This window comes from Lissotriton vulgaris, chromosome 7 (assembly GCF_964263255.1).
Source record: "Lissotriton vulgaris chromosome 7, aLisVul1.2, whole genome shotgun sequence".
NCBI lineage: Eukaryota > Metazoa > Chordata > Amphibia > Caudata > Salamandridae > Lissotriton > Lissotriton vulgaris.
In genome coordinates, this window is record NC_141695.1 from 1,730,291,353 (window position 1) to 1,730,305,072 (window position 13,720).

The following is a 13,720-nucleotide window of genomic DNA, read 5'->3' on the forward strand; positions in this document are numbered from 1 at the left end:
GAACAGGGTCGCCCATTGGCTGAATAAAAATAGACCATTGCCACCACATATAGTGTGTAAAATATCGATGGTCCGGAGGGTGCCATGGGTGGGTCACTTGGCTTAGAATATAAGGGGGGATTGTGCTTTGGTCAATTTTAATGATCCGAGAACGGTTGAGTATATCTGTAACTGGAGATATCACAGCCCAGGAGTTACCATTTGCCCTCTCCCACTGACCTACTTTTATCCCCCAGGCCACATTACCTCAGTAGCGGATGGGTGGACACTAGTGCAGCAAAATGGAAGGGGGATTCCCCAGGGGGTATGGTCTAAGCCTCCTTTTTTTTCCAAACCAAACCCCCATACATAATCGATTCAGCTGTCTGGAGGCTGTCGACTGACTTCAGGTTCAAGAAGGAGCACCAATTAGTTCTCCTTCTCTCAAAGTTAGCTGTACTCTTGGCCACCCCGTCGCACCCGAGCCTCTGGGTTCTGAAATACTAACTTCTGCCTCATCCCCCCAGAGGGTTAACAACATTGATGGCCGGGTCTCAGATCAATCCTCAAGTGTCCTCATCCCTTGTAAAGGTCTTACTAATAATCTTAGACTCATCTCATGGAATGTTGCAGGCTTACGTAATAAGCTTTCATTACCGGACTGGAATGATTTCATTGATGGATATGATCTGTGTTTATTTCAGGAAACATGGTGCCTTGAACCTTTGTATAAGCCTGGTTTCACTTGTTTTTATGCACCTGCTACCTCGTCTGGCCGAGGTCGCCCATCTGGAGGACTTATAGTTTGGATTAGGGCAGGGCTTAATCTCAAGATTACCCACTGTTCATGTACCTCACCAGATGTAATGAGACTCTCTCTCAAGGGCAACAAGGGCAATATTACTTGGGAACTTTTTAATATATATGCTAGAGGAACCCAAGGGGGGGCTAAATCTTCCACCATTACTGTCCTTTCTGAAATGCTCCTCTCTTGTCCTTCTGATTCCTTTGTATTGGTTGCCGACGATCTAAATTGCTCATTTGAGCCCTTGGCAACGGAAGATATTTTAGGAACTTATGAGGAAGATGCCAGGCGGGGCATCCCCTCTTTGTCACTTGGACCAGTGAAGAAATGGTCGCCGGTGGTCATTCAAATGAATGCCTTAATGTTTGAATTTGGGCAAAGAGCTGTAAATGGTCGTACGTCCTCTGACGTAATGGGAGCAAATACATACAACAGGGTCTCCTGTCAAAGTAGAATTTATTATATATTGGTTGATGGGAGGTCTTGGAAGTTTGTGGTTGATATGATCATTATTCCATCAATAGACAGTGATCATAACCCCCTGTCCCTTACAATGCTGGAAATGTGGGAAAGGAAGGTGGACGACTCTACTACTGGACTGAGAATGCTAACAAAGGCAGCCCTACCTTCTAACTGTAACAGGTTCCTCAAATGACCAAAGTGTATCATGAATGAGCAAAGAATAAGCACCCTAGGTGAAATACTTAGTGACCAGACCATTAGGCTTTCTGCAGCATGTATGAAAGAGGCTGGGTCCGTTGCAGCAGAAACTATCTATGTTGACACAATAGATAAGATTGGCACTTTGTTTATAGATTCTAGCAAAAAGCGCCCGATGAGTGCCAATCCAGCACAGAAGTGGTTTGACAAAAACTGTAGATTTAAAAAAAAAACAGTCTGATTCTTGCTATTAAAACCAATAATCCTGCTGTGGTTAGGCTAGCAAGAATGGAGTATAGACAAGCGATCCTAGATGCAAAGAGGGGCTGGGAGGATTAACACTGGGATAGTCTAAAAACAGCAAGCCAGTCCAAGAATGGTGAGCTCTTCTGGGCTTTGGTGAGAAGATCTAATGGTTGCGAATCAGACCAAATCCCTAACCATATACCCGATAGGGAGTGGTCTGAGCACTTTAGGAAGCTCTATGTACGGGATGACGAAACAGATAGCACAGGACCCCCAAGCGGTTTTATGGTAGCCGACACTGCTCAGGGTATTTCCCCTAGGAGAGAGAAGAAGGAGGTGGTGGCTGCTATTAACAAGATTGTACCCGCTAAGGCCCCGGGACAAGATGGCATACCGGGTGACCTATTTAGAGCTAACGTCGAAGAGTGGGCTACCTTTTTTGTACTTCTCACCAATGCCCTGTTGGAAGGCTCACCGGTCCCATATTCTTGGAAGGGGGCCGAAGTAATCCCCATTTATAAGAAGGGTTCCAGGGGGGACCCTGCCAACTATCGGCCAATAAGTCTTATAGACGCTGGACAAAAGCTGGTTGGTAGAGTTCTCCTGGAGAGGATCCTTTCATGGGCAGAAGAAAATAATATCATCTCGCAGTTCCAGGCGGGCTTTAGGGCCTGCACAAGTACAATAGACCAGGCATTTAGGTTGGCACTCTTGGATTGGAAGGTGGTTACTATTGGCAAAGGCGGTCTTTATTTGGCGTTCATTGACTTAAAGACCGCCTTTGACCTGGTCCCCCGAGACCGCCTATGGCTGGTCCTGCAGGAGATGGGGATCCCTTCACCCATTCTGAACCTCATTGGCCCGTATGCACGATGGAAACTACGCCTGCATTAGGTGGGGATGACAGGAGCAAAAAACGGATAAAATTCCTGTGAGTAGAGGCGTCCGCCAGGGATGCGTACTGGCTCCCACACTATTTACGCTTTTCGGGAACGGCGTAGTCTCCTTCCTGCTTGAAATTAATGCTGACGCCTCGGTCCTTTCAGGTGATAAAGTTCCCGCATTACTCTTTGCGGACAATACGCTGTTAGTATCTAAAACCCCTGCAGGGTTGCAGAAGCTGTTGGATCGCTTCTGTTTGTTTTGTAAGATGAGGGGTCTTGTCATTAACACCTCCAAAACTAAGCTTCTCTATTTCAACCCAAGCAGACCGTCTAGATCTACTCTGACTCTTGATGGGGTGCCACTTGAGCACGTGAAAGAGTTTGATATCTGGGGATCAGAATTTCTGATAAATTCAACTGGCAGTTACATATTGATAAAATGGCCCTAAACCACAGACGGGTAGTAGGAGTATTAGGGAGGGAACATCGTGCGTCCACTACTAGGCCCATTGCTCCTGCTCTGGAAATTTATGCTGCCAAAGCCGTAGGCTGTGTCCTATATGGAGCAGAACTAGTCACCTCAGAAAACAAGTTCTTTAGGGAACTTCTCTCGCTCCCGAGGGACACCCCAACTAAGCCACTTTTGAGTGATCTGGGTCGCCGTTCAATTAAGGACCTAGTCACCCTGCGTCCTCTCTTATATTGGGCCCGGTTATGGCCTACTCCAGAGCTTTCCAAGATCGCATGGTTAACTAATATCAGGAAGCTCCTCTTGGTCACGGGCCTCTCAACTGCTTGGGAGTCTGGGGCAGTATTATCAAAGGTAGAAACCAAGAGAGCTTTCTGGGCATGGGTTGACGACCAAGAGCAGAGGGACCCAAACCAGGGCAGGCTGACAGAGGCATTTCGTCAACATAAGCATACACCTCGCCTGGAGCCCTATCTGGACTTTATTACAAAGCCAAGAGACAGGACTCTTTTTATCCAGTTCAGGATGGGTACCCTTCCTCTTCGTGATCGTACCAGTAAATGGAAGCCCCCGCACCAAACGCATGCGGATTGTCCAAATTGTGTAGGAGTCGCTGAAAATATCCCTCACTTCCTCTTTGCCTGCCCAGCCTATACAAAACCCAGACTGAAATGGCTAAAACCAGTGTGCCTGCAGCTTGAAACTAGGGACCACTCTGTTGCACTTAGAATACTTAAGGCTGATCCTAGTACAACTCTAGCCTGTGGGTTGGCTAAATTCATAAGCTGGGCATGGTTGATCAGACAAAAGGTTTTATAAAGAATTTGTGTAATTAACTCTTTTTAATCATTCGCAAAGCTGCTAATGTTTAATATATCTTTTATTAGCCCGCTGTAAAAAGTCTTTTTGATGAAATTCCTTTTTTTATGTATTTATTATGAATTGTGTTTTTTATCTCTATTTGTGCTTTTATGATATCAAATATCGAAATAAAGCTTTGTTGACTTGACTTGAACAGTCCAGCCCGAACTGCCAAGCCATGTCTTTCCTGGACCAGAATCAAGCATCCTAGGACCGGTTTCTGGCTATCAGCCGTCTTCAGCCAGGATAGCTTGACTCCAGTGGTGTGGAGAGCCTGGGACTCACGTCTGAGCATACCCATCCCACTCAGGGTGACAAATGCGAAAAACAACAGTTGATGGAGAGAATGCAGAACAATGTCATACATTCACCCCAGTACAGAGATCTGGGCCTAAATCCATCGTTTTGTTGCACTCCACACCACCCCAGTTCAGACATGGCCATATGCAAATCAGCCTTGACCCTGTGCCTCATGGGAACAGTCCAGCCCGAACTGCCAAGCCATGTCTTTCCTGGACCTTAATCAAGCATCCTAGGACCGGTTTCTGGCTATCAGCCGTCTTCAGCCAGGATAGCTTGACTCCAGTGGTGTGGAGAACATGGGACTCATGTCTGAGAATACCCATCCCACTCAGGGTGACAAATGCAAAAAACAACAGTTGATGGAGAGAATGCAGAACAATGTCATACATTCACCCCAGTACAGAGATCTGGGCCTAAATCCAATGTTTTTTTGCACTCCACACCACCCCAGTTCAGACTTGGCCATATGCAAATCCGCCTTGACACTGTGCCTCATGGGAACAGTCCAGCCCGAACTGCCAATCTATGTCTTTACTGGACCGGAATCAAGCATCCTAGGACCGGTTTCTGGCTATCAGCCGTCTTCAGCCAGGATAGCTTGACTCCAGTGGTGTGGAGAGCATGGGACTCACGTCTGAGCATACCCATCCCACTCGGGGTGACAAATGCAAAGAACAACCGTTGATGAACAGAATGCAGAACACAGAAGCACTCTCCCTTTCAAGTAGAAAGACAACTTTTCCATTCTTTCCTTGTAGAAGTAGAACAAAATATGGGGTCATGTCCCCCACTCATTTGGTAATTGTAGCTGCCAACGAAGGACATAGAGTTGGCATTTTTCATAGTCATCGCTGCCAGAGTGGAAATTCTCTTTCCAAAGTGGGTCAGTTTGCCTGATTTCCTGTGAATTCAGGTTGTGGAAGCGCTATTTGGATTTCTGGAGTGGAATTGTGCAACTTGCATCACTACAGTGTTGGCCTTGGGACGTCAAATGAGGCATTCTGGAGTATTGTTGGGCCCGTTTTTTTTTCATTGAGCCTGGAAACCATGACTTAATGGAGACTTGTGTCTGTGTTATTTTGAAAACCTCCTCCCAGATATGACCTATGATGGGGATCAATGTAATTTATTTTCTGGATGGCTCCCCACAGCCATAGAGGAAACTGTCTGACTGGTACCAGCATAGAAGGAATTGGTCTAAACTTCTGGAATGTGTCTTGGCAAGGGTAGAGGTGGGGTAAGGGAACAGCAGCAGGCTAAGATGGCACTGGCAGCAGTGGGTGTGACTGAAGCTGAAGCACAACCCCCAGATGTGCAGGAGGAAGTTGGTTATAGTAACGTTACATCACAGTTGAAGGTCAATAATGAGCTTTACAGGGATGCTGAACGTTCGTGGACCGCGGTAGTGAGGCTCTTCATAGTGTCTTTGATAGTATCTATCTTATTAATGATGGCTCTACCTGAGTCAAATTCATATTTTTATGTCTATATTGATCAACCTCAATATCCTCCTTCATGGCATTTCACTGTGAGTTAGCTGGGGCTGATGGCCGCTTCAGAATGCCCTCCATCCTCGGACTCCCTTTCAGAGTACAAGATAGTCATGGGCAACTGCTGTAGAATTTTGCTGCTGATATATCCTCAGGAAGCAAAGACTGTTTAGCATGAACCGGAAGTAAAGAAACAGCCTCTCTCTTCTGTGTCTTCGATGATGGAGTTAGCAGTAGCTGGGCTGATAAAAGAAAAATTCACAATGGTAACTGTGCTGTTAATAGTATTTCTGTCAGTGCTATTGTAGAAGGTGGATGTTGAGTCCTCGACGATGGGGCAGATGCTGATGAGGCTTTGACAGCTGAAAACATCAACGTAATCCACGTGGACGGTGTAGGGAAAGCATTTGAGCAGGAGAAAGGGTTTGTATTGGAGAGGTCATTGATTGGACCGTTGTTTGTGGGTTTGAATTGTCTTTGGTCTTGTGAGGTGCCTCTGGACACAACTTTGTTTGCCTAGTTGACATCCTGTTGGATTTTATGGAGGTGTTCTTATAGCCCGCCGTAGACGGCTATACCGGCTATTAAAGGCCCTCTCCAGCGTTAAAGGCCCCGAGCCGAAGGCGAGGGCCTTTAACAAGGGAGAGGGATTTTAATAGTGGCACACCCCATCTACGAAGGGCTATAAGGCTATTAGAAAATTCTGTCACTAGAGGACAGATTGTTCCAACAAAAAAAACAAAGCCTTTTGGAACCGTGAGGGGATTGGAATCGCCTCAGGCTCCCTGAAGCCTTTGTTCACAGCCAGAGCTGTGAACAAAGAAACATTGGAATGTTGGAGCTCCAGGCTTATACCAGCCATTATAAGCCCGGAGCACTCCATTGTTTTCAATGGAGCTATCAACATTTCAATGTTCTAACAGGAGTTCTTTTAAGGTAGATGATGGACTTCTCTAGAAGGACCTCCCAGAAGGTTCTCCTCCATCTATCAGATGCTTAAATGTTCATGTTTATCTGATATTCATACCCTTGCAATGATCAATTTAGCACATGATAGCAAAATAAAAAGCAAATCTTTAAATGGAACGGTAGTTGGTTGCAGTCCTAAGAGTATCATCTCTGCTGGTAATGGGGCAGAGATCAGTTGTTTCTGCTTCATAATATCTTCTAGATTTTTCCAAAATATACGTAAAGTAGGACATGAGACAATCATATGCTCTAGGTCAGCCGCCAATAAATTACATTTCGGACATTGTATGCGATCGTTTGAAGCATTATTACCGGTCCATCTAGAGATTTGTAGAGGAGTATAATATAGCTGGCAAACAGTCTTGTAGGCTTGCAATTTTAAACTAGATGAGTGAACAAGCTTGTCAATGTTATTTAAAAAGGAAGAAATGTTGTTCGGTGATATACCCACACCTAGTTTAGAAGCCCATCTTTGCGCCAACTTAGGACAATCATCAGTTTTAAATTGAGTAAAACATTTATAGCCCAGGCTGATTATATATTTGTTTTTCCCCCTCCCCCCCATATATACTTACCCAAATATCTGAGTCTAATATATTCTTAAGTTTCATTTTGCCAATCAAAAAATTACGTATCTGTATATATTTAAATTGCATATTTTCCGGTAGTTTATAAAGTACTCTCAATGTTTCAAACTCTAAAAAGCCCATTGAGCCATATAAGTCACCCAGCTTGGTTATACCTAAGTCAGCCCATATTTTTCCAACAGAATCACAAAAAATACCAGGTAAGCCAGGATTATTCCAAAGTGTTAGATTAGGATGGAAAAATGAAGTTTTATCAATAGCCATTATTATATTCCATATTCGAACTGCATCTTTAGTGGTCTTGAACCTCACTCTCTTATAGTAATTCGGGTCATTAGCTCTTGCAAGGAATTGTATGGAGTTAGATCCTTGCATAAATTGGTGAAAATAATACGGGTTGCTGGAGTTGAAAAGACTACGGATTCGACCCAGAAAAGAAGCATAAAAATAAAATTTAAAGTCGGGGAAATTAAGACCTCCTTTACTAAATGGTAGCTTCAAAGAAGAAAGTGCTCTGCGTTTTTTTTATAACCCCATATAAAGCTTCCAAGGGTACCATCTAATTTTAAAAAAAAATAGATTATTAACAAACAGAGGGATAGACCTAAACAAATACAGAAATTTAGTTAAGATATTCATTTTAATAAGATTTATCTGTCCTAACAGGTTTAAGGGGATCTTATGCCATTTTTTAAGTAGCTTTGCAGTATCTCTTAATAGAGAGTCCTAATTAAGTGTCTTAATGTCCCTAATATTGGATGTCATTTTAATGCCTAAATAAGTAGCAGTGTGGCAAATGCCCATGACTGGAACACGAGGCTTATAGTTTACGATAATTTGCGTTTTATTCAGGTTTAATTTATATCCGGAGACAGCCCCAAAGTCATCCGCTTCTTTAATAAATCCCGCCATGGCCTCTGTCACATCAGGTGTATATATAGCCATGTGTGGTATCATCTGCTGTAGGGGGAACCCTGGTCTTGCCGCTCAACCCCCCCCTGTGTTTACATTGGTTGACGCCACTGTGACATGCAGTAGAATGTTACATTGGCGAACATTCTGAGGTGAGCTCACTGCGTGGAGTGGGAGAAGGCTTTCACGAGAACCAGCTGTGGCTGGGGTCAGTTCTTGTATCTGAATAAGTCAATTTCATCTTTTTTACATCTGCGTCTCCTGTGTTCCTGACAGGACTACTGATTCAACAGAAATGTAGCAGGTTCCAAAGGATTGTCACTGTTTTCTGACAGTGTCTCTGGATTGTGCAGGTTCTTTAAGTCTTAGCTGCTGTCTAGAATATGCAGTTTGGGGTGGTGTATGTATAATAACCTGTGTGCTGTTGGTAGGTGAGATGATTGATAAACCTGAGGTTGGTATCTTTGATAGCCTCCACGAAAGAAATAGGCTCTTTGTAGTACATTGTTAAGTTATCCTCCCTTCTCCATTCACTTACCTCACTCTTCACCCCGCCGCTTCCTCTGAACTGCTGTACTCTCGTCTCTTCCTTCTGCCTAATGATGACGTCGTAGAATGTCCTTGAGGAGTTGGTGAACGCTTGCATGACGTCTGGCTGCTTGTAGAATCCTCGCCTTCTTCGAGCTTCAGTCCAGCGTGAGAAGCGTCTACACGACGCAACGTCAGAAGCGTCTACGCAGCGTCAACACGTCATAAGGAAGCCATTTTGGGTTGCCTTGGTAACCAGTTCACCTCCAGCAGCGCAATTTTCACCGACGATGCGCACGTCTTTTGCGAATTCGTTTCTAGTTGGTGATAATTAATTTGCATATTACGGCCAGAACTTTGTCATACGCGGTTTCCCTTCAGCATTTTGAAGACTCTCACGTCTTTAAACCACGTTGTGTTTCCATACACTGTAACTGCTCAGACTGACTTTTCTTCAGGTACTTTACGAGACTGGTTTAGAGTGCGTTTTTTTTCTCATTACGCTTTTCACACTATTCATAGCATGTCTGACCAAGTTTCTTCACAGAATTGTACTGTTGTCTTACCACCTAGCTTTCTTCCCATTCCAGGTCAACCTAGCATATCATGGGAAGATTGGTTTCCCATGTTTGATAATTATCTGGATGCTTTAGATCAGGGGTCTCCAAACCGGTCCTGGAGGGCCGGATCCATGCCAGATTTTTAAAATAACTACATGTATCTCAATTGGGATATCCTAAAAATCTGGCATGGATCCGGCCCTCCAGGACCGGTTTGGAGACCCCTGCTTTAGATGCTCAAGAATTCTCTGCTAAACGTAAAAAGGCTCTTCTTTTGAGCTCACTGGGTAAAGAAGGTCAGCGCATTTTTTAATTTTTACCACAGGTTTTACAAGCTGGCGCGCAAGCTCCTTTAGATGAATATAAAGAAGCTGTTTCCCGTTTAAAAGTAAGATATGCCAACCAAGAAAACCTTGTTATGAATAGGTACAAGTTTTACACTAAAAGTCAAAAAGTGGGAGAATCTATAGATGATTTTGTGTCCAGATTGCATGAAATGTCTGTCAAGTGCAAGTTTGGTAATATGACCGATGAGTTGATTAGAGACCAACTCATAGTACAATGTAACAACAAGAAAATTCAAGAGCGTTTGTGGGCAGCAAAGAATCCGAATCTTCAGACGGCTATTGATTTAGCTAAGATTGTAGAACAATCGGAGGGTTGTATGAAAGAACTGGAAGAGGGTAGCTTCAAGCGATATTAGTGAAGTATCGTGTCATTCTCATATGTCATGTCCACTAGATGACGATGATCAAGAAGATATCGCTCTTATTAAGCACAAAAAGTTCTTTAACAAAAAAACAATGAATGTGAAAAGTCAAAACCCATCTAAACCTGTCACCTCTATGCAATGTTTAAGATGTGGTAGTTATGGTCACGCTTCTGACTCTAAATTTTGCTTTGCTGCCAAACAAGAGTGCATGAAGTGTGGCAAATTAGGACACTATGCTAGAGTGTGTTGAGGTAAAAGTCGTTCATCGGTATCTTATCTATCTGACATTCCAAGGGCCACTGATGATACTAATAAGATTTTGGTGGTGGGGAAGGATGACTGTTTTCATCATGAAGAGCACAAGTGGAAAAATAGACCGAAAGCATTGTTTACTATTAATGATAAGGATGTTCATTTAATGGTTGACACTGGTTCACGCTACACTATTATCCCAAACTGTGTTTTTGTAGAGGTGTGGGGTATGTGTCCACTTCTTCCGAAGGACATTTCTCCTGGTGGGTATCAGGGCGAACCTTTGGAGATCCTTGGTTATTTTGAAGCCAACATCAAGTTCTCTACAAGACAAATTCATGGGAAGGTCTATGTTTCTCTATCTGGTCCTGCTATTTTGGGGTGGGTTCACCAGTTTGATCTTTCTATTATTGTCAATCCCGGGCTGATCCTCAAGCCATGATTGTTGAGGACATTGAGTTGTTTTCTATCCTTTATAATTTCAAAACTGTTTTTGGTGAGAGCCTAGGCCGTCTGAAAGGCTACTCTCATAAAATTATACTTAAGAAAGACTCAATTCCTGTCCAGCACAAAGTAAGACGTATTCCCATCGTCATCAAGGATGAGGTGAAACGTCTTCTGGATGACATGTTAGCTTCTGGTGTGATTGAACCTGTTGAGGCTTCCCCTTGGGTTTCGCCTATTGTCGTCAAGAAAAAAATCGGACGGCAAGCTCTGCTTCTGTGTGGACCTCATGTCTCTTAATCAATGTGTTGTGGCTGATACCTTCCCCTTGCCTAACATAACTGAACTTGTTACCACACTCAACGGAGCAAAGTTTTTTTCCAAACTTGACCTCAGGAGTGCATACCACCAAATTGATTTACATAGCGATTCAAAGAGTTTAACAGCCTTCATTACTCCTTGGGGGACCTATCAATTCACCCGACTCCCTTTTGGTCTCAATTCAGCAGCAAGTGTTTTTCAACGGATGGTTTCTAGCATTTTTGAGGGTGTACCAAAGGTTGTTTACTTTCAGGATGACATTTTAATTTATGGTCAAACTGAAGCTCAACATAATTCCACACTCAAAGTTGTCTTAGAAAAGTTATCCACTGCTGGTCTTACCTTGCGTAAGGACAAATGTTTGTTTGGGGTGGATCAGGTGGATTACTTGGGTTATACCATTACCTCTTCTAGCATTAAACCCAAAAAAGACTTATGTGAGGCCATCCGTTCTGCTCCTCAACCTGTTGACAAGGATCAGTTACGTTCCTTTATGGGACTGATCGAATATTATTCAAAGTTTGTCAAATTTTCAGATAAAACTGTTTGCATCAGGTCTTTGCTTAAACGTGGAGTCAGTTTCATCTGGGGAGCCCAACTGCAAGAGTGTTTTGACAGCATCAAGCAGGAGATTTGTGACGCAAAGGTCTTGTCTCCATTTGATATTCATAACAAGTCCATTGTCACTGTGGATGCTAGCGCGCATGGATTGGGAGCTATGCTTTCACAGATAAAGGGGACCGCTGAGGTGACTGTTGCTTTTGCCTCGAGGACTCTTACTGAGTCTGAGAAGAACTATTCTGTTATTGAAAGGGAGGCGCTGGCCGCTTCCTGGGCAGTTGAGTACTTTCGGACGTATCTGTGGGGCATGAAATTCATTTTGAGGACAGATCACAAGCCCCTTATCAAAGTACTCTCCCCAGGAGGAGCTGGTAAGGGTTCTGCTAGGCTTATGAAATTGGCGGCCAGGCTGCAAGATTTTCAGTACTCTGTTGAGTATATTCAAGGTTGGAGGAATGTTCAGGCTGACTGCCTTTCGAGATTGTCGCTAGACTGGCGTTCTTTTCATGGTTCGGAAGTGGCCTTGGACATGGACGATGTTGCTGTTGCTTCTGTTGAAGATGCTGTCTTTCTTGGTGAGGGAGTCTTTTCAGCCAGGAAATGGCTATTGATCTTACTCTTCAGGAGGTTGTTAAACTTATCAGGTTCGGTTCCAGGCGTGAAAGTTCTGTCACTGTTTCTGTCAGACCCTTTCTTAAAGTTTTGGATGAACTTTCAGAAGTGAATGACATCTTACTTAAGGGAGAGAAATGTATTCTCCCTTTTGGGTTGGAAAACAAATTGTTGGCTTTGGCACATGAGGGTCACATGGGTCAGACTCTCACTCAAAGGCGCATTAAGGATCACTTTTGGTGTCCTGGCATCGATTCACAGGTTGTGGAATGGATTGAGAATTGTCCAATGTGCAGGGAGGGTGAAAAACGCTTGAAGACAGGTCCGAAAACTATTCCTGATACTCGTATACAGAGTCCTTGTTTACCATGGCACACTATTTGCCTCTACTTCATTGGCCCGATGGGTGAGCTTTATGAGAGGGACAGATTCGCCATAGTAGTTGTTGATGTTTTTACCAAATGGTTGGTTGTGCACTTCACTAATGACATCACTACTTCTAATACCATCGGGTTTTTAGGGAATCTTTTCAAAGACGAGGGTTTGCCTTCAGCCATCATCACTAATAATGGTCCTCAACTCACTTCTAGGGATATGCAAGTATTCTTAAAGGAGTGTGGTATCTCACATCATCGCACATCTTTATATAATTCCCCATGGGAATGCTATATGTGAGATGGCCAACAAGGTTGTTAAAGGTATTATTCAAATGGCCTCTAGTAGTGGGTGTATTGTCAGAAAGATGGTTAGTGAGATGTTGTGGGCCTACCGCACTACCCCTTTGACAGCTAGGGATTTGTCGCCTTTTCAGTTGATGAGGGGACGTGATCCCGGTTTGAAGTTGTTTCCTTCTTGGATGAGAGATGTCGTCACTTTGCAAACACAGGAGGGTGTTTTGGTTGAAAAACAGGTTGAAGTCACTTCTTCTACTCTTGCACCTGATTCCTCTCCTTTTTTTGTGGGGGATTTGGTTAAAGTTAAGTTGGGTAGATTACAAAGGGGTTTGTCTAAATTCAAAGGTCCTTTTAAGGTTAAAAAGGTGCTTACTCACGGCGTCATTCTCAATAATGGAGAGTGTTGGAACTTTAGAAGAGTTGCTCTCTATAAGAGAATAAAACCTGTTCCATTGCTTTCTGAGGGTGCTTCTAATCCTCTTTTGCCTGATTTTGGGGTTCCTCCTACTAGTGGATATTTGTTAGCCAATCACACACCTGTGCAGCCTTCGGTTCACTGTGAACTCAGTAATTCTGGTGGGGGTGATGCTCCTGCTCCTTCGCAGTCTGTTCCTTCTGTTCACAATGACTTTGTGTGTACACGTTCTCCTAGGTCTCGCCGACCACCTGTTTATTTGCAAGATTTTGTTTGTTAAGTTTTCTTTTTGTTTTTTTTAAACAGAAAGGGAGAAGATGTGTAGTACATTGTTAAGTTACCTTTCTAGTCTTTGTAGAACTCATCTGTTTGATGTTCCATATTTTGTATTCTTGGCATGTTTGTACTGTAGATTCTACACTGTGGCAGTTTACCCGTTGCTGCTGCAGTGGAGGGTCTGCTCTTGCTCTGCCTCT

The 13,720-nt window shown here is 43.6% G+C and overlaps 1 protein-coding gene across 1 annotated transcript in view; it reads right to left on the reverse strand.

The window, feature by feature from the left end:
- LOC147706481 (alpha-2-macroglobulin-like protein 1) overlaps positions 1-13,720 on the reverse strand; it is a 690,635-nt gene that overhangs the window by 319,941 nt on the left and 356,974 nt on the right. The gene's annotated exons all lie outside the window — the stretch shown is intronic.